Source organism: Pelodiscus sinensis, chromosome 14 (assembly GCF_052426305.1).
Source record: "Pelodiscus sinensis isolate ZL-2025 chromosome 14, ASM5242630v1, whole genome shotgun sequence".
NCBI classification, from domain to species: domain Eukaryota; kingdom Metazoa; phylum Chordata; order Testudines; family Trionychidae; genus Pelodiscus; species Pelodiscus sinensis.
The window spans coordinates 15,598,096-15,619,528 of record NC_143065.1 but is presented as its reverse complement, the minus strand read 5'-3'; the positions used below and the strand labels follow the sequence as shown (position 1 = coordinate 15,619,528).

Here is a 21,433-nt window from a genome sequence, read left to right as displayed (position 1 = left end):
TTCTTGTTGGGTCTTTACTGTGAAAGCCATTGTAGAGAACAGCAAGAGAACTATGTGTACTCCAGTGCCCTGCACACCCAGCAACTTAATGTTGGTGATTGTGCTTCCAGGAAGAACCAAGCAAGCAGCTCTCTGGACAGCCCTGCAAAGAGATGCTGCTACTCATGGGATATGTCTAGACTACATGGCTCCATAATAATTGCCGCTTCATTTACATCAAAATGGCCGCCGCGCTGTGCCGACGATCAGTTGATTGGCACAGCAGGGCAGTCTAGACGCGCCGCTGTCAAGAAGAGAAGCCTTTGTCGACCGTTCCGGTATACCTTGTGAAACTTCTCTAGGCTTCTCCTCCCACCTGGACATGTGACTGAAGAGCTGTTCTGCTAACAGCTGGCCACACCCCCTTTGTACCTTATTCCCAGTGTAAAGGAGTAGAAGCCGCTGTACGTTAGCATAGTGGGAGTTTAGATGCAAATGTTTCCTGTTTTGCATGTTGTTTAGAATAGCTGCTTCCTGGCTCACTTTCCCACCAGATGCTGACAGAGGCCAGCCTTGATGCTGTTACTAAGCAGGGACTCCCATTGGTTCCCAGCAAAGGGTTGCATGCTGCACGTTTCAAGGGTCTCCCAGCTCATTTTGACTCATTTTTGCCCCCTACATGGTGTATCTACACTGAACCCTTCTCTTGAAATAAGTTGTGCAACATCAGCTACGCAAATTGCATAACTTTTTGAGTTAATTTCGAAATATCTTATTTCAAAATTTGGTGCTGTCTACACAATGCCAAATTTTGAAATACAGGCAGTCCCCGGGTTACGTACAAGATAGGGACTGTAGGTTTGTTCTTAAGTTGAATCTGTATGTAAGTCGGAACTGGCGTCCAGATTCAGCCGCTGCTGAAACTGATCAGTTTCAACAGCGGCTGAATCTGGACCCCAGTTCTGACTTACATACAGATTCAACTTAAGAACCCCAGGCATCCCCAAGTCAGCTGCTGCTGAAACTGATCAGCGGCTGATTCCAGGAAGCCTGGGGCAGGGGCTTCCTGTAGTCAGCCACTGGTCAGTTTCAGCAGCAGCTGACTTGGGGACAGTCAGCGCTGCACGGGGTTCGAACGAGCGGGGTTTTAAAAATGGCGGCTCCCCGCTTATGCAAATGAAGCCCGGGAAATTCAAATTCCGGGCTTCATTTGCAAGTGCGGTATGCCTACATTACCCTCCTAGTTCGAACTAGGAGGGTAGTGTAGACATACCCTAAGAGGGCTTAGTGCCAGGGCAGGCAAAATACAGTCCATGGGCCAGATTCAGCTTGCCAAGCTGCCAGATCCCGCCCACAGCCCGGGGGAGCCTCAATCAGGCTGCCTGCCTCCCCCATCGCCCCATGCTGCTCAAAGCAGCTAGCCATGGGGGCCCATGTGCTTCTCTGAATACTGTGAGCCTGGGAGATCGAGGGGGAGAAGCTTTGCCTGCTGCCCTCTCCCCCAACACAATCTCACAGCTTTGGTTTCCGGCCAATGGAAGCTGCCTGTTTGTAGGGCAGGCAGTGCGTGAAGTATCCCTCCACCCCAGCTCCCACCATTCAGGGCAGCACACGTTCCCTCCAGCTGGCTGCTCCGAGTAACGAGCGGGGGCATGGAAGGCAGGGAGTCTGACTGAAGAATCTGCTGGGCTGCTGGCTAGTAATTACCTAGGCAAGTACGTCCTGGCCAGAGCCTGCCTCTGGCACCCTGGTCCCTTCCTCTCCACAACTTTCTCACCCCCCTCTTGCACTTCTACTCCTTCCAGATCCTCTACGTCAATCCCTGCCCCCGCTCTTACACATCTGCCCCAGATCACAACCCCCTCCCATACACTGCATGCCCTCCTGTGCTATTTTAACGGCGGGAAAACCCCAACATGAACACATCAAGGATTGCATCATAACATTGCATCACCCATAGACTCAAATGGAATTTTACGAGTATAAAAAATGGGGTGCTTTTGCCCTGGAACTCTAGCTTTAGTACTGACTCAGTTTGGGTTCATGACTGACCAAACCCAATTCCTCATTCGTGGTCAATGTAGCTGAGATCATCTGGAGGTTATGTGTATGTGTGAATGCAAGTGCTGCTTTTCATGTATTTTCAATAAATGCACCATATTGCCTTTTCCGCTGAAAAAGATCCCATATGATTCCTGTAAACATAGCACTTATACTCTAATCCCAACCCCTGGTCACAACCCACATCTCTGCACCCTCTCCTACACTCCTCTCCCAGGTCACAACCCCTCCCCCCACCCAGATCCTGCACTTCCTCCTTCACCCTTCCTCTAGATCAGAATCCTCTTCTCCACCCACACACCTCTCAGATCCCACACCCCCTCCTGTACCCCATCCCTTAACTCAAACTCCCTTCTCCACCCAACCTCCATCCCGGACTCCTTACCTCCTCCATTAATATCATGGAAAAGTGTGGCCTTTGACCATTTACCAAATTCTTGGAGTGCCTCCTCCCCCCATCAAAAATTATTGCCCACCCCTGGTTTAGTGTAAGTTTTTGTGCTGACCTTCCACATCGGGGTGAATTTCATTCCATTGGAGTCCTGAGCAGCTGAGTATGTGGATTGAGTTAGCAAAGGTGCTGAGCCTTGTCTCATGATTAAATTGCCAGGTGAGTGTTGATTAAACAAGACAGTAGCTTCTAATCTCAACAGTATCACACATCTCAGTCATTTACCCACCATGGCTGCTGTCACCCAATCTAGTAATTATCCTCTATTGAGATAATCATATATAATTTTCTAATGTAGACATGCCCTAAGAGAATTACACAATTGTTAATTCTTCAGAAATAGGTTGGAATTCTAAGTGGATGGTCTGAAAACTCCCAAGACCAATTATATTAATTAATAAATGAAATTCAGTAAAAACAAAACAAAAATACAAACAGAAAACATCCGTCATGCTTAATTAGGGCTGCCTTCCCACTTGGGGTTCATAAATTCATATCGGGAAGCTGAGTTTACGAATTGGTAATTGAGTTGGAGTTGTTACATACTTATGACCAGGGGAGGTGGAACAAGTGGGAGTGCTGAAAGCCATTGAACAAAAACTGGACATCCGGGATATAATGAAAACCACTTCAAGGAAAAGGATGCAGCAAAATCAGCTCCCCCCACCCAGCACTCCTAATCCTTTCATCTCTGCTTTCAACTCCATAAATGGTAATTTCAAAATCTCACCATTTGATCCAATATTTTTGCCTTTATTTTTACTTCTATCCTCTCCTGTTTCCCACCCCATTTTTATAACTGGTGGTCAGAGGTCTCACGAGTTTTCTATCCACTTAGAATTCCAACCTATTTCTGAAGACTCACCAATACTGTAATTCTCTTTGGGAATGTTTGCACTAGAAAATTATTTCAAAATAACTTATTAAATAACATATTAAATTTTGAAATAAGTACTTCCAAAATAATAATTTCAAAATAGTGCATCCACACTATGGTAAAGTCTCAAAATTAGTCCAATGCAGGCTTCATTAATGTGGACATGCTACCTTGACTTAGAGTCCCAGGAAGCACTGGAAAGTGATTACATTGAATGATTCTGGGGAGTAGTTATTTCAAAATAGCAGCAAAGGAGCATCCACACTACCACTATTTTGAAATAACTGTTTCAAAATAAGAGTTATTCCTTGTAGAAAGCAGGAGTTATTACTTTGAAATAACCAGCCCCTTATTTCAAAATAATGGTAGTGTGGACTGTTGCATAAAAAAGCCTCCACCTGAGCTTACTTGATTTATACACATGCAATTTCTGAAACTACACTAAACTGTAAGGTCTAAGGTTTTAAACTGCAACTCATTGTGCTCTTTGTCAAACCTTGCAACTCACTGTGATATTTGTCAAACTTTGTAATCTTTGTAACTCTCAGAAACTTACTGTTAGCTGCAACTTTGTAATCTTTGTAACTCTCAGCCACCTTGCTTTTAACTTGCTCTAAACTGCATTATCACCTGAGTGTGAGTGTTTGTGTTTGTGTTTGAAGAAGACTGGGAACAATGGAGCACATGGTGATGAGTTACCACAGACTGCTGCTTTTGCTGAATAAAGGGAAGTCTGGGCATGCTCCCTGATGAGGAGGTAAATGAGTCGCAGAAGCCATTCAGACACTATTTAATGAGAGGGAGCACATGTGAGATTTTTTTTCTTCCCCTGTTCCTGAGAAACTCCTCTGTACAGCCAGTGTCTCTCCCCATGACCAGCTTCCCCAGCCATGATGAGCAGACAGACCTTCCAGGATCCACACGTCTGTGTAAGTGCCTGAGGGCAGGAATGAATGAGAGAGAGAGAGAGAGAGAGAGAGTGAGTGAGAGCTCTGTATCTTCTTTAGTTTAAACCTTTGCTGGCTGCTCTCTCCTCTTTAGTTTTACCTAGTGGAAATAAACCCATACTAGTGTAACCCTGGGTGGTCTCCAGTGAGAATATTTTTGGGGTAACATGGATGTTCTGCTTGTTATTTTGAAATAAAGAGAGTTATTTTTAAATAACTCCCTAGTGTAAACCAGGGCTTAATGTGTTGGCAAAATGGGACTGAGCTAAGAATGTTTGGCAAGCAATTTAGATTTTTCTTGCTCTTGTAGTTTCAAGACTTAGCTTCAATATAATTTTACCATTTTAAAATAAGTATTGTGTTTAATTTCAATTCCTTCTTTCTTTTTGAGCAAGCCATTTTTAAGTGCTTTAGGTGTGAGTCCTGTAAGTAATCTTTATATTTCCAGTAAAATGTGATAATATTCTTCTTGGAATAACCCAATTTATGTCAAACTACCAGGAAGTGTTCATAAAAATGATAATGGGAATTAAATGCAATGGTTTTCTCACATTCATTACAGCAGTAACGACAGTGATGCACCGTTTGAAAAAAGAATTTGCTCCAAACAACTCCATGACTCAAAGGGCTCGTCTACACTGGCCCCTTTTCCGAAGGGGGCATGTTAATTTCACAGGTCGTAATAGGGAAATCCACGGGGGATTTAAATATCCCCCACGGCATTTAAATAAAAATGGCCGCCGCTTTTTTCCGGCTTTTAGAAAAGCCGGAAAAGAACGTCTACACTGGCCCCGATCCTCCGGAAAAAGTACTTTAAAGTAGGAATAAGAGATCCTCCGGAAAAGGGCTTTTTTCTGGAGGATCGGGGCCAGTGTAGACGTTTAAAAGCCGGAAAAAAGCGGCGGCCATTTTTATTTAAATGCCGCGGGGGATATTTAAATCCCCCGCGGATTTCCCTATTACGACCTGTGAAATTAGCATGCCCCTTTCGGAAAAGGGGCCAGTGTAGATGTAGCCAAAGAGTAAATAAACAATTTCAAATCATTTTTCCTCCTTGACTTATTGATCCTAGAATAAAATTCACTCATGCATATTTATTGGATGAGTTACAGAATAGATTATATAAGAATTAAAATATAGTGGCTGGAACATCAGCTGCAACAGATGCTTACTTTTATTTTGGTTTCAAGTCATGAAGTTCATTAATTTCATTTCCATCAGCCCATCTCATAACAAGTGTATCCTAGAGCACCATCATCAAACTTTTATACTCAATTTTGAGAATGATTTAGATTAGAATGGGCCCTACCGTGCCTACTGAAATCAACAATACCAGTTTTATTGACAGGAGTACAGTAGTATCAATTCATCACAATATGCTTTGTGAGAGGTGTGAAACTAGACTAAGCAAAACTGTAGAAAAGATACTGTGGGGATTATCAAATTCTGAGTAAGGAGGCTGACTATGCAAGTATGGGAGCTGTCTGTGGAGTGTTCTCTCTGAAGACCCTGGACTCTGAAGCTTACTTCTTATCTTGGTCTGAAATAGCCTGAATGTAATGACTTTCTGGGCACACTTCATAAAGTTGGTGTGGGGCGAGGAGACCTTTAGGACTGTTTTATTGCTTTGATTTATTAGCTGGCTGAGTTCATTCATTATTTCTATGTAATTACATTATGCTGCTGGCTGGACATCATTTGTGAATGTAAGTCTAATTAATTGATGAAGTGGCTGGACCTTTTGTATGGGCATTTTAAAAATGGTTATTTAAATCAAAAAAAGGGAGAAGGAAGTCTACTAGTTTTTCACCCTTTTAACTTTTATGATGCTATGGGCATGTTGGCAGTAAGAACAATGAATTCAACTATATTAATAATCAAAAGATATTATTACTTTACCAAACTGGAGGAAGTAAGTTTGAAGCCTTTCCTTTTTTTTGTTTTAGTTGGTGACCCAGTGTGGTAACCTTCTGCAATTAAAATCCTACTGACTACAGCCTACCCAATTTCTGGCTCTTGGAGGACTAGTGATTAATTTAAAGTAACCTGGAGAATTCCACATCAATGTTGCCCTGGTACAGGTGCTGTTCCCTAGTTTAAACACCACACAAATGTTAGAGGAGTTCTAAGCTAACTGTGGTTTAATTTAAGCTAGTAGGAGAAATCCATGATACTATACAAATATAAACACTTTATTTTTATGTTTAATAGTCTGGCCACTTGTTTTCAATAGTCACTGGAGAGCGATGCCAGTTCCAACAGACTCCACGCCAACCCCGCAGGGTTGGCCGCCCTAAGTACAATGCAGGCCTTTTGATACTTCAACTGTCTTTTTATGTTTGCACAAGCCCACTAGTAAAAGCATGATCAACATATCCTTTGACGTACCAGTCTTTGCTGTCTACAGAAAAGTATTACCCCCCCCCCAAAAAAAAGGCCTTTCAAAAAGAAAGAAACTCCTTTTTTCCAGCTAATATCTGAGGCTATGTCTAGACTGCAAGCCTCTTTCGAAAGAGGCTCTTTTGAAAGATACTTTCGCAAGAGCCTCTTTCGAAAGAGCGCGTCTAGACTGCACGCGGAATTTTGAAAAAGCAAGCCGCTTTTTCGAAAGAAAGCACCCAGTGAGTCTGGATGCTCTCTTTCTAAAAAGCCTGTTTGCTGTCAAGAACGCCTTCTTTCGAAAGAGCACTTTCGAAAGAAGGCGTTCTTCCTCGTGGAATTAGGTTTACCACCGTCGAAAGAAAAGCCGCATTCTTTCGATTTAATTTCGAAAGAACGCGGCTGCAGTCTAGACGCAGGTGAAGTTTTTTCGAAAAAAGGCTACTTTTTTCGAAAAAACCCCTGAGTCTGAACACAGCCAGAGGCAAAATTATTTCCTTTCACTGCACTATGACAAAATCAGTTCCTTTGCTGACTGAAGACATGTATAGTGCCTTTAAGGATGACATTTGAAAAACCATTTCGCAAGATATTTTTCTTTTTATTTGTAGCAGGCAGTATTTTGAAGCCTTCAGCCTTTATTCATGTATTTAGCTTTAGCCATACATACACTGAGAAGGAGAACCCATTACTTGCTCTAGACTCAAAACTTCATAAAACAAATCAATCTTAAAGTGCTCCCACCACAGCTTTCTAACTCCTTAAAGAAAAGTGTAGGAAGCTTAATTATAGACCTCTGCTTACCTTATGCTTCTAGACCCAGACATCTCAAAAATAAAATGAATGTGTGGCTAGAAGTCACCATGCTGAGGGCCACAGAAACCAGAGATAAACCCAAGATTTCAAGCCCACGTTATTTAACACAACATTAATAAAATCTGTTCCTATCTGACACCTGATCTCAGCTCATCCTCTCAAGACCAGTGGACTCAAAGTGAAGTAGTCATACTTCCCTGACAGCTTTCAAAAACTGGAGAGACAGTCTCATCCTTCTAATCTGTGAATCTTGCTGTTCTATGAAAAGCTTAACTGTAAAACCACAAGCATTGGCATGGGGATGTAGAGACCCGTGCAGTATCTTCTTTTGTTGAAGTGCAAAACATTAAACATTTAGTCATTTGACAATGCCCCTTCCCAAGTCATTCAGAAAATAATTTTTCATCTATAAAAGTTAAATAATTTCATATGGAAACTATGGATCATGTTATGAACTCTTCTTTAGTTCTGATGAACACTATATGGCTACGTCTACACTGGCCCCTTTTCCGGAAGGGGCATGTAAATTTCACCTATCGTCTTAGGGAAATCCGCGGGGGATTTAAATATCCCCCGCGGCATTTAAATAAAAATGTCCGCCGCTTTTTTCCGGCTTTTAAAAAAGCCGGAAAAGAGCGTCTACACTGGCCCCGATCCTCCGGAAAAAGCACCCTTTTCCGGAGGCTCTTATTCCTACTTCAAAGTAGGAATAAGAGCCTCCGGAAAAGGGCGCTTTTTCCGGAGGATCGGGGCCAGTGTAGACGCTCTTTTCCGGCTTTTTTAAAAGCCGGAAAAAAGCGGCGGACATTTTTATTTAAATGCCGCGGGGGATATTTAAATCCCCCGCGGATTTCCCTACGACGATAGGTGAAATTTACATGCCCCTTCCGGAAAAGGGGCCAGTGTAGACGTAGCCTATAACTGCATTGAGAGACACTGCTTTGAGGGTATGTCTACACTACAGCGCTAATTCGAACTAACTTAGTTCGAATTAGTTAATTCGAACTAAGCTAATTTGAACTAACGCGTCTAGAACTAAAAACTAGTTCGAATTAGCGTTTTGCTAATTCGAACTAGCGCGTCCACATTAAGTGGACCCTGAAGTGGGGTTAAGGATGGCCGGAAGCAGTGCCGGAAGGACATCAGAGAAGGACTTAGAGCGTGGAGCTGCTGTCTCATGCTAGCCGAGGGCTGTGCGTAAAGGGTCCCAACCCCCACCCCGGACAGACAGTTCTCAGGGGTGCCCCGCTTGCAAAGCAGTCCTGGCTTGGAGTGCCCTGGGTGCCCATACTGGGCACATCACAGCACTCGGCCATCACCAGGCTGCACTTGCCGCAGGCTGCCATCTGGGGAGAGGAGGCAATTGGGGGGCTGCAGGAGAGCTTACACCCCCAGAAGCCAGCAGAGCTAGCCCAGTTCTCCCCATCGGGGGCTCGTGCCCCATTCCTCCATCACCTCCTTCCACTTACCCTTCCCTAGCCCCTCTTCTTCATGTACAAAATAAAGATAACGTGTCTTCCAAAATGGAATCTGTCTTTATTGAACAAAACTGGGGGAGACTGGGAAAAGGAGGTGGGAGAGTGGAAGAGGGAGGCTGGTAGAGGGGGGGCAACTAAAATGATCAGGGGTTGGAAACAGGTCCCATATGAAGAGAGGCTAAAGAGACTGGGACTTTTCAGCTTAGAAAAGAGGAGACGGAGGGGGGACAGGATAGAGTTCTCTAAAAGCAGGAGTTGGGTGGAGACGGTGCATATAGAAAAGTTCTTCATTAGTTCCCATAAAGAAGGACTAGAGGACACCAAAGGAAAGGAATGGGTAGCAGGCTTCAAACTAGTAACAGAAAGTTGTTCTTCACAAAGCAAAGAGTCAACCTGTGGAACTCCTTGCTGCAGGACGCTGTGAAGGCTAGAACTGGAACAGAGTTTAAAGGGAAGTGAGATCAAGTCATAGAGGTTGGGTCCATGGAGTGGTATTAGCCAGGGGGTAGGAGTGGTGTTCCTGGCCAAGGTTTGTGGAAGGCTGGAGAGGGATGGCACGAGACAAATGGCTTGGTCACTGTCTTCGGTCCATCCCCTCCAGGATCCCTAGGGTTGGCCGCTGTCGGCAGACAGGATACTGGGCTAGATGAATCTTTGGTCTGACCCAGGATGGCCATTGTAAGCTCAGGGCTCGGGGTCAGGGGTCTCAGTGGACTACCTTGATTTTCATGCATACCTGCTCCTGGGTGGCCAGGCTGGCAGCTATCCTGCCCAAGCCGGCCACTTTCCTGTGCCTAGTGCGGAGATCGTGGACTAGGTCCACGATGTCTGCACTAGCCCAGGCAGGTGCCCGTCTCTTGCGGTCCCGGGCAAGCTCCCGGGAGCCGCCAGCCTGGTCCCGGGAAGAGCGGGAGGGCTGGGGGGCATCAGGTGGCTGGCTCGATCCGTGCCAGGTGCAGGGTCTGCTGGCTGGGTGCTGGCAGGCTTGCACCTGGCACGGGCACCGTAGCCACCCCGTTCCCCTTTAAGAGGTCTGGGGCCGGGAGGGGGGCAGTAGAGTTTCCCTGGTGTTGGCCAGAGTGGCCACCAGGGAAACCTGGGGAGGGCTATCCTCCCACTAGTTCGAATTAAGGGGCTACACAGCCCTTAATTCGAACTAGCTAGTTCGAACTAGGCTTAATCCTCGTGGAATGAGGATTACCTAGTTCGAACTAAGCGCTCCGTTAGTTCGAATTAAATTCGAACTAACGGAGCGCTAGTGTAGCGCCTATGAAAGTTAGTTCGAACTAACGTCTGTTAGTTCGAACTAACTTTGTAGTGTAGATATACCCTGACTTAGGAGCTAAATGATCAGATATGGAACTTGTCGTCTTTTGACATTCTCCCGCATGCTTAAGACTAATTAAGCAGTAAACAAACCCATATTTTAAATGGCTTTCTAGTCAGTAGAGCAGCAAGAGGGAGGGAAAAATCTTACAGTGACCCAACTTTTGTTGAGGTGAGAGACAAGCTTTCAAGCTACATAGAACTCTTCCTCAAGTCTGGGAAAGGTACTCAGATTGTCACAGCTAAATATAAGGTTGAACAGACAGTTTAGAATAGGTAGTTGTAGGGATAACATATTAATGTATTGAAAATGATTCCCCCAAATGGAAGTGACTCCCCATAATTTGTTCCCCACAACTTAAAGTGTTTAGATTTATTAATTATTATTATTATTATTATTATTTGTTAAGATTGTTAAATGTTTAGATTTATTATTATTATTATTATTGCCCCTTTAGAATATAATGTATTAGGTCATGTAACTTAGAACTGTTAAGAATATAATCCTATGTAGCCAGAAACAGCCAGAACTAGGTAGTTTGAACTATGCTTCCACGAGGAGTAACGGTAGTTCGAACTAGGAAGCCTAGTCCGAACTACCTAGTTCGAGCCCCGTGTAGCCGCGCGGCACGGGCTTCGAACCCACGGGGTTTTAAAAATGGCGGCTCCCCGCTTATGCAAATGAAGCCCGGGAAATTCAAATCCCGGGCTTCATTTGCAAGTGTGGTATGCCTACATTACCCCACTAGTTCGAACTAGGAGAGTAGTGTAGACATACCCTAAGAGAGAGAGAGTGCTTGGATGATGAATGAATGGTTCTGAGAGGTGCCAGCCTGAGAATACAGCAACAAAGGGCTGAAGAAGGCGTCAGGTGCCAGTGCAACCAAAAGGTGTCAAGTGGAGAAAACCAAGTACTAGAGGTCCACCCGATGAGATCACTGACAAGCACCTGGCAGCCACCCTGAAGACATCAGCATGATGCAGCAATTCCTATAGACTGGCATAGGAAGAAATTCCTGTAAGAACTGGACTAAAAAACTATGGAATCAGAGTCCAAGGTTCTGCTGCCAGCCCACCAGGAGCTTCAGATGCGCATCTGATCAGGACTTCACTCCCCACTACCATCACTTGTGTACAGAGTACCTGGCCAGTATTCTGTCACAAGCAACTTCCAGGCTGGTAACTATAACAAATACACAGAACCTGAATGAATGGATGAATGAATGTTTATATGTATAAGGGTTAAGTAGTTAAACAATGTTGTTTGCTTCTATCTTTTCTTTATCTTTTTATTATTATCTTTACAATAAATGTGGCTTTTTGCCTTATCCCCCTCATAAGATCCTGCTTGCTTTTATTTGGTACAACATAGTTAGCAGCCATTAGTCTGACTAGTTGTTGAAAAATAAATATATGTATCCTGCTAATGATAATTCATCATTAGTTCATGCTAGTTCATTTTAGCTCTGTACGTCTAAAATGGACCAAATTACTGCAATTTATATCACACAAGTTTTAAAACAGGAAGATATGCCGACTATTGCCAACAAAAGGAGAAAAGGGGAGCATTAAACAACATGGAAACCAGGAAAGACTATTTCAGTCATAGTACAGACAGATATTCTCATTGTACCATGTAGAGGGATATCTGGCTGGTGGAAAAAATCTCTGGAATCTCCTGCACAAGAATCCTCCCACAGAATGAAAGCAAGGAAGCAAACTCAATCATATTCAAATCTCCACTGGAGTTAAGGTTTCTGAGGAACTGTGTCTCATTGGCAAGAGTTGGAAACTTCTACCTTCAAATTTAATTTGCACCAGAGTAAACAGCTGAAAATCAGGGAAAATCTCTGACTACTCCCTCCCCCCCACACACACCTAACTCTCCATGCATCCAATGGAAAATTAATCTGATTTTCGGCAGTTTGTTTTGAAAATTTAAATATGTAAGATATTTATTCTATGCTGTATTTTTATTTTATTTTTTTTGCTCTGAGGTTAGGTGAATCTTCAAAGTGGGCACTCACATTAAAAAGAGAGAGAGATACATAGCATTTTATAATACAGGTATAAGGGCAACTAGTATAAAAAAAGAACAGGCAATGTCATGCTATTAGTTTTAAGCAGCCAATGAGTTTTTAACATGAAGTAGTGCTTAACATGATTTGACTCCAGGAGCTTTATAAATGAGTTATGTATAATGTAATCTATTGAACATGTAGACCTAATTAGTAAGAAACATAAGAGAAATGAACAAAAATTAATAAGATATTTATTCCAGAAAATAAAGATAGCCTTTAAAAGTTATGGAATGGAATTAAAATAATTGATGGTATTCATGGGGATGAAAAGACCTCTTCTGCTGGCAGGAGATGGTAGAGATGACACCATTTGTGGAAGTCTGCAGTGATGATCACCACTTTTAAAAATGTTTATTTAGAGCTAGAAAGGAGTTAGCTAGAAACAGGAGACTATGGAGTTTGTCAGGGATTATACCATGAGCCTTTCTGACTAATTCAAGCTCTTCTAGTCATTATGATATGGGTTATAAAATTATGCATTTTCTTTTGATTTAGAATAAATGAAGCATGCCAATGAACAGGCTCTGGGTGTCCTGCCAATTATCTAAAATTACAAATCCAAAATACAGCAGACAATTAAAAACCAACACATCAGCTCACCCATCCACATTTTTTCAAAGGCCAGCTGCAACAGATGAGTCAGTGCCTTACTATGGTTCTTAAATTATTTGGTCTAATCAGAAACCTGGGAAAACTCTCAAATCTTTATTTTATAAACTTGGAAACAACCCGTGTGATCCACTCTATACCCCATACCACCCAATTGTACCAGAGAACGTTTTGAAAGCTAAAGGAAACATGGTGCATGGAGAGCTTTTCTTTAATTTTGGAACACTACAATAGACTGATACCAGTACTGAGTGGCTTCAGGAATAATAGAAACTCATTGGACCAAATAATTAAATGAGAAACTGATATTAAAAAAGCATTTAGAACAAATGAATATTTGATTGCAGTGCCTGTTGACATTAAAAGGGGCTTATGACATGCTTTTCAAGCAGTATAGCTTGCTGCTCACACCTAGCCAGGCAAAACTCTCACAAAGGTCACAGGGAACTCGGCACTAGTTCAGCCCTCTTTGATTTTAGTGGGAGTGCAGGTTAAATGAGGAATGCTGACTAGAGCTTAACAGGCTTTTAAAGACCAGAAGGGACTTTTTCATCATCTAGTCGGATTACCTGTTTAAAATAGGCCAGATAATTTCATTCAGTTACCAACATGCGCAACTAGAGAGCTGGTATTTCCTAAAGCCGTGAACATTTCCCGAGTGTGGATGGAAATGGAAGATGAAATCTTTTGGTATCACTTCATGTGCCACGTAGATCTGAAGGAGATTTTGACTTGTCATTTGAGATTTAAAATAGTGTTGCTCAGGGCAGTGCAATCAGTTTTATTATACAAGTGAAGAATTTCAACAAAGCACAGTGGAGAAAAATGTATAATGTCAGGAATGACACTGAAGTGTACATGCATGCTGAATATCAGACATCAGACAACTCATTTCCATTTCCCCTCAAATAATTATTCATTCTTCAGTCTTTCAGACCTGGTCTACACTGGGGCTACATCTAGACTGGCATGATTTTCCGCAAATGCTTTTAATGGAAAAGTTTTTCTGTTAAAAGCATTTGCGGAAAAGAGCGTCTAGATTGGCACGGATGCTTTTCCACAGAAGCACTTTTTACGGAAAAGCGTCCATGCCAATCTAGATGCGGTTTTGCGCAAGAAAGCCCCGATTGCCATTTTCACCATCGGGGCTTTTTTGCGCAAAACAGTTTTTAGCTGTCTACACTGGCCCTCTTGTGCAAAAACATTTTCGGAAAAGGGCTTTTGCCCAAACGGGAACGTCAAAGCATTTGCGCAAGAAGCACTGATTTCGGACACTAGAATGTCAGTGCTTTTGCGCAAAATCAAGCGGCCAGTGTAGACAGCTGGCAAGTTTTTGCACAAAAGCAACTGCTTTTGCGGAAAAACTTGCCAGTCTAGACGCAGCCTAGGAGTTTAGGTCGAATTTAACTGCATAAGGTCAATTTTCTAAACAAGGAGTCCAAACTATCTAAGTTTCCATCAACTTTAAGGGCTGTTAAAGTTGATTTTGGTACTCCTGGTTTTCATGACGAGTAACACTAAATTCAGACTTGCATGATCAACTTTACAGTAGTGTAGACCAGCATTGTGAAAGTCGATGTTTTTGGCCTTCAGGAGCAGTCTCTGGCAATTCACTTAGAAAACAGAAAATCATTCACCCAGCTCCCACAGCATGACTGCCCTCCCCCAAACTATTGTAGCCAGCTGCCCTGGGTCTGTCAGAATAGTTTTTAGCAATCAATACAGCTAAAGGAGAGCTAGTTCAAGTATAAAATAAAAAGGGAGCTAGTCTATTTTCAGTTATAGAGTAATGTCTTCTTTTTTAAACCAAACTTCAAATACTATTGTATGAAACTGTCAGTGAATCACTCAAGCAGAACCTCTACATTCTTGGAATGCTACATAAGGTTTGCCTAGATTGCATGCATGTGCCAAACTCTGTTAAAGGACTCAAAAGAGGCATGCACACTTGAAGTAGTGCACCCAGAGTTAACCCCACTTGGAGAAGAAGTAGATATTTACAAGGCACTGTACAATATGGCTGTGTCTACACTGGGCCACTTATTCCGGAAAATCAGCTGCTTTTCCAGAATAAGCTGCGAGCTGTCTACATTGGCCCTTGAATTTCCGGAAAAGCAATGACGCTCTACTGTACAAAATCAGCCACTATTCCGGAAAAGCTACACTGCTCCTGCTCGGGCATAAGTCCTTATTCCGGAACACTGTTCCAGAAAAGGGCCAGTGTAGACAGCCCAGTAGTCTTTTCCGGAAAAAAGCCCCGATCGCGAAAATGACGATAGGGGCTCTTTTCCGGAAGAGCGCATCTATATTGGCCACAGATGCTTTTCTGGAAAAAGGGCTTTTCCGGAAAAGCATCTGTGGCCAATGTAGACGCTCTTTTCCGGAAATACTTATAACGAAAACTATTCTGTTTTAAGCATTTCCGGAAATTCATGCCAGTATAGACGTAGCCTATACGTTTAGAAGGAATAAGACATTTTATGTTAGCGATGTTACTGCAGAAGAGTAACATATATTTTCTTCTGATGTTTTTCTGCAGCATGAAGTTTCATACTTTCAGATTAACCAAAGAAAATCATTACGAAAAAATATTTTGTGTACTGTACATGTCATTTAGAAGGATGAGTCATCTCAGCCATGAGTTATGCTCCTGAATCTACAACCAGACCATGGGTTTGGATGAAATCAATCAACTGGAATGCTTACTACATTTAAACTTATCTCTATGACAGTAACCTTTGTAACAGTCAGCTTACGATGTAGCTTGTATAACTTGAAAGCACATTAGGGAACATAAGTTTTGATGCAGTTCATGTATTGTATCAGCAGCATTTTTCTTTATTAAAGGTAAATTACTCACATTCATATGTAGGCATGTGGGGACAGAAACCACTGGGGACTGGACCTGATAACTAGCCAATGCCATTCCTAGCAGCTTCAGGAAGGATTGCATAGGAGAGTCAACGTGGCTATCAAATGGCATGGTGATATCCCACAGAAAAGACATCATGCTCCAGTGGGTTGTCAAATGGGGCTAAGACATTAACTCTTCAAAATCTCTCTGTTTGTTTATATTTCATTGTTATTACAACCTTTCAGTCCCTCAAAACAAACAAACAAGTAAACCTCCCCTCCTCCTCTAAGTGGCAGATTAACAACAACTATAGTTTAATGGATTCCCAAGCAATCATAGGTCAGTGCTGCTATTAAAGAGTAGATAAACTTAAAGGAAAATCTGTTCTTTAAATGCTCAGTGTCGGGGACTCGAACCTGGATGGCTTCTGTTCGTTGTCTGACTGCAAAGAGACAGGCAACACCAGCAAGATCCAATCACAAGCTCTTTATTGAATGGTGCACACAACAATAAAGAGCAGCCCGTCTCCAAAGTGAACCAGCCCCGATTTCATTTACAGGTAGGCTTATATAGACAGTTCCGTTGCGTCATAGACTATTCGCCCAAGCAGCCAATCCCCCTTTATCAGTTAGAAACCTCTAATACCCATGCATACCTGGCCAACTATACATTATGGCCTTAAGTAATTCATAATGCATCAGCAATTTCTTATCAGCCCAAAAGACAGGTACTGGGCAATAAGAAGACAGTTTGTTATGGCCAAAGGAGAACATAAACAGGGAGTTTAGAACAAACGGGGAGAGCAGAAACAGGGAATCTTCTTATCAGTTCTCAAAACAAACTGTTCCTCATCACAGCAGGTACAAAAATGCAGCTTTTTGCTTATTTCATTTTGCAACTTTGAGCAAACGTGTAGGGTGCATCTCTGCTTGAACCTATCTCCAGTTCTGTCCAGGGACTACCCAGAAACCTTTGTTACATTTGCTTTAGCATAACTGCACTAGGCCTATTTTTTCTAGGGCCTAACAGTCCCCCCTTTGTCCCTAGAGTACCGTGAAGGGACTCTTGGGACACATTGTAACAACTTACTACTTGGTGGAACACACCTTAGTGCCTATCCAACATCCACAACGAATTAGGACATAGAGAACTACCAAACCACAAATAACAATGACAGCACTATGAAGTAAGTTATGGAGCCAACCGCCGACATTTGGAAACCAGCTAAACAGGTCGCTCCACCAAGAATCCCCTTTCTTTCCTCCATGATCTTTTGCTACCTGCATAAGATGATGCGCTCTTTTCCAAGTGGCATTATAAACGTCAGGAATATACACACAACACTTTTGTCCTATCAAGGCGCATGTTCCTCCTTGAGAGGCCAATAGAATGTCTAGTGCTAAGCGATTCTGGAGAACCATCTGCCAGATCTTTCTCTGCTCGGTAGCCAGATCAGTTAAAGCATCAGCAGTGGTATTAGCCATTATTTCCAAAATTTCTTGAAGCCTCATTACTCCTTCTCCTATTCGATAAAAGGCCCCTCCACAAGCATTGGGAAATGCCGCACAAACACCTGTCCAATCATTCACAGCCCGCCAAGTAAGAGGACGAGATTCTTTAGCATCTGTCTCAGCGTCCCTCATATTCCTAATCTTTCCAGTGGGGAGATGAGGGCGGTAAACAACAGGTGGCGCCAACCAGGCCAAGTAGAAGGATCCACTCCATGAAGGAGGAAGGGTCAAATATGCTTTGTTACTGCACACTCAGTACACTCTAAATAAGGGTTGGTTCCACAGACTCCATCCCACCGGTACGATGGGTAGGGTTGGACTATTGGTAAAAGAGCATAAACAGAGAGACTTGTTGCTAGGTCCAGGAGAGCGCTGAGTACAATTTAGAGAGGAACAGTTATAATGGGTGTGTGTGAAGGAAGGTACGCAGGACGATATATTTACTTTCATCTACCTAGGGATCAGAAAGTCAGCTGTACCATTGATAATTTGGTATTTATCTTCAGTTAGAGTATAAGCAGACCCGACATGGGAAATGTCAAGTGCACTGACTGATTCCAACAAGCATACCAGAATCAGTAGATGACCTTTTTAATAGGCACCAATGTCCGGGTTTTCCCATACATTCAGGAATCCTCTATTTTTAATCTCAGTCTTTTCCTAAGTAATGTTTAGATTTCCTGAGGAATCCTTTTAAGATGGGGCCCATGTCATGTTCATTGCACAAAGGGGAATGGGAACCATAAGCAGACTTCTTTGACTATCCACTGGGACTAGGGAACACACCCAACATGACATATTATGTAATTCTGGCATTCGAGCTTTCAGCTCATGTGCAAGATGAATAAAGGTGTTAGAGCTGTTAGTTTCTACAGCCTTTACATCCCATACCACCAAAAGAGAAAGATAACAAATAATAATAGTAAAAACGTAAGAACCCAGGCCAGAAAAGGAGGCCTTCCTTCCGGGAAAGGACACCACCAGTCTAAGGTTTCCTCAGTCAAAGTCGAAGCTTCAGGTCGCCCAAATGGGTAGCAGTCCATTTGCCCTGGGCACAGATGTCGTCTGGTTCACCCGGTTCGCGGTGGGGTGAACGTGCTTGGCTCCCTTGAAGTCCGACGTCGTCTGCTTCTGGGCCTGGATTGCCGGTACCAGGCCTGCGCTGATCCCTGTCTACTTCTGGACCTGGGTTTCTGGTACCAGGTCTGCGGTGCTCCTTGTTGGGGCCAACCTGTGTAGGCACTGGAACCGGTTTGCAGTGGGAGGCATGAATCCAGGTGGGCAATTCCTCGCACTTTACAGCAGGATGAGTGGTCAGAAGGATTTGGTAGGGACCTTTTCACCTGGGTTCCAGGGCAGTTTTCCACTGGTGAACCTTCATGAAAACCTAATCTCCTGGTTGTAGTTTATGGCACAGCTCAGTCGGGGCCTCCTGGAAGGCGTCCTTAACCTGAGAATGATAAGACTGTACACACCTCATAAGTTCCTGACAATACTTGACTATGCTTTCTTTAATAAGTGTGGCATCAGCCAGGTCAATTTTTTTGGCTGCTTAACAATTTCATAGGTCGGCCACATGCAATTTCATGTGTACTGAGTCCAGTATTTCTGATTAGGAGTCACTCTCATGCTCATTAGGGCAATCGGGAGTGCTTCTATCCATGTTAAGCCAGAGTTTTTACATATTTTTGCAAGGTTGTTCTTTAAAATCCCGTTTCATTTCTTTCCTGCTCCTGAGCTCTCCAGGTGTCGTGCGCAGTGCGGTGCTTGTCTGATAGAGTAGTACTTTGCCAGTTTATGTTAAACAATTTGTCCAGTAAAGAGGGTACCTTTATCACTGGAAATCACAAAATGTATTCCCTATAATGGGATGTAATGATTTAGAAGTTTCTTTGCCACTGTGATGGCATCAGCTTTCCTGCAGGGAATAAGCTTTTACCCATCTTAAAAACAAGCAAACAATAACCAACACATATTCAAAAGATTGACATTTAGGCAATTGAATAAAGTCCATTTGTAAATTCAGCCATGATCCCAAAGGCGGAGGTCTGGTTGCTGGAACTGTCTTTACAGGTTTACCCACGTTGTGGGCTTGGCAGACAGGGCGAGCAAGGCCATAATCTTTGGCTGCCTGGGAGAATTTGGGAGCAAACCAATTTTGTTTTACCTTTGCCAATGTGCGACAATCTATGGAGCACGGAGGCAAGGTGAGGTAGCAAGACCACTGGGGCAACAATGTGGCCATCAGAGCTGCACCAGTAGTGGTCTGGGTGCAAGGTGCACCCTGCCAGTCTCCACTCCTGTTTTCCCGATTCTGGGGCTTGGTCTTGCAGGAGGGCCAGTTCCGAAAGAGACGGCGTAGGAGCTGGCGATCATAGGAGAGAAGGGAAAAAACAGCAGGTAGAGGAGCAGATTCCTCTACATTCCAGACAGTACAAACTGTATAGTCTGATACTAAAACTCCACTAGAATTATAAAAGCAAAAACCATCTGTGTAAAGCACAAAGTTAAAATTATTTAAGGGATTTAAAATATTCTTTCATTAAAACAACAATATTGTACACACAGCGTGTAGGGTGCATCTCTGCTTGAACCTATCTCCAGTTCTGTCCAGGGACTACCCAGAAACCTTTGTTACATTTGCTTTAGCATAACTGCACTAGGCCTATTTTTTCTAAGGCCTAACATCAGCAAGCGTTAGAGAACCCTAACAAGAGCAGTTTAGTAATTGTTTCTGTGCTAGTTTTACATTGCAGGGCAATAACATACCAGTATTTTCACTGTCTAGACTAGTTAACTGTAGCAATTAAATTTTGCTTCAGGTACTATGTCAATTCTTAAAACAAAAACAAACCAGATAGTAATGATGACACTGTCATCATTTATTCAAATTCTTTGTTACTCTTTCTTTTGCAGTCAGGTACTATCAATTGATGTGAGAGAGGACTTTATGAACAAGCCTTGAAAAACTCCTGTGTGCCAGGTTTCGTAAGTAATTTTAAATTCTAATCAGATTTGAGGAGGCTAGATAATCTTTTGCAAGCCTGGCCTAAACATTGAATAAACCTGAGAATGGATTCATATTACAGGAGGAAACTAGGTGAAATTCTGATGGACAGATTTCAAGTTATAAAACAAGTGTTGTCATTTTGACTGAGTTTCCCTTAATATTTTGTAGTAGGATGTTCAAACATGAAGATACACACAACAGGACAAAATCACCATCACTGAGGTAATTTAACTGACTGAAATAGTTATGTCATGGGTGAATCAGAACTCTAATTCTCATTACAAAAAGCCCTAGAGGTAAGGAAGTGTTACCATCATTTTACATATGAAGAAGCTGAAACCCAAACTAGGAATCAGTATCAAAGCCAGGATTAGGATTCATGAGTTCCTGTGCTCATACCATGAGTTCCTGTGCTCAGTTCTCAAAGATCCTGGATTTATTTGAATCCAAAAAATCTAATCCAACTGTGGAGACTGGCAAACAAATAAGCCTAAAAGGAAAAGGAGCATCACACAAATAACCAGAGTTTCATGTAGTTACACAACAAAAAGTTCTTTGGTGAAATTTGCAGGCCTGAAAGTTGAGAGAATAAATCTTCATGACAGCTTGAAATCTTGACTGATACAAAGGAGACTTTGAAAGTCACATGGCCAGTTATGCTTTGACATCTGAAAACAGCTGACAATCACCTAAGTACCCAGAGGGTGAAATCCCTCCCTCACAAAGACAACGTAATTGAGTTTTGTGTCAGGAATTTCAGAACAATTCACTCCCCCTATTCCAAGCCCGCAGCAGATTTCAAAACTACCCAGGAGCTGATGAGTGGAGATTTGGAAATGATAGATCGGAAAAGCCTTTGTTAGCATTGAATTAATTATAAATGCTTCTGTACACACTCCTAGAGTCTCTAGGTAAGCTTTACCCCCATTAAAGTTCCCTACTAGTTGTGCAGCTCCAGTAACAGTACTGGGAGTGCTTCGGAACACAGACTTCCAGCAGATACCAGCATTTCAATGGTTTCATCTGTATTTCATGATCATTAAAATGCTGATTG

At 42.7% G+C, this 21,433-nt stretch overlaps 1 long non-coding RNA gene across 1 annotated transcript in view; it reads right to left on the bottom strand.

Moving 5' to 3' along the window:
• Nucleotides 1-4,146: 4,146 nt before the first annotated feature.
• LOC149523587 (uncharacterized) overlaps nt 4,147-21,433 on the bottom strand; it is a 136,147-nt gene continuing 118,860 nt past the window's right edge. Inside the window, exon 2 of the long non-coding RNA XR_016350650.1 lies at nt 4,147-4,305. This is a non-coding gene — a long non-coding RNA (uncharacterized LOC149523587). The remainder of the gene's footprint in view (nt 4,306-21,433) is intronic.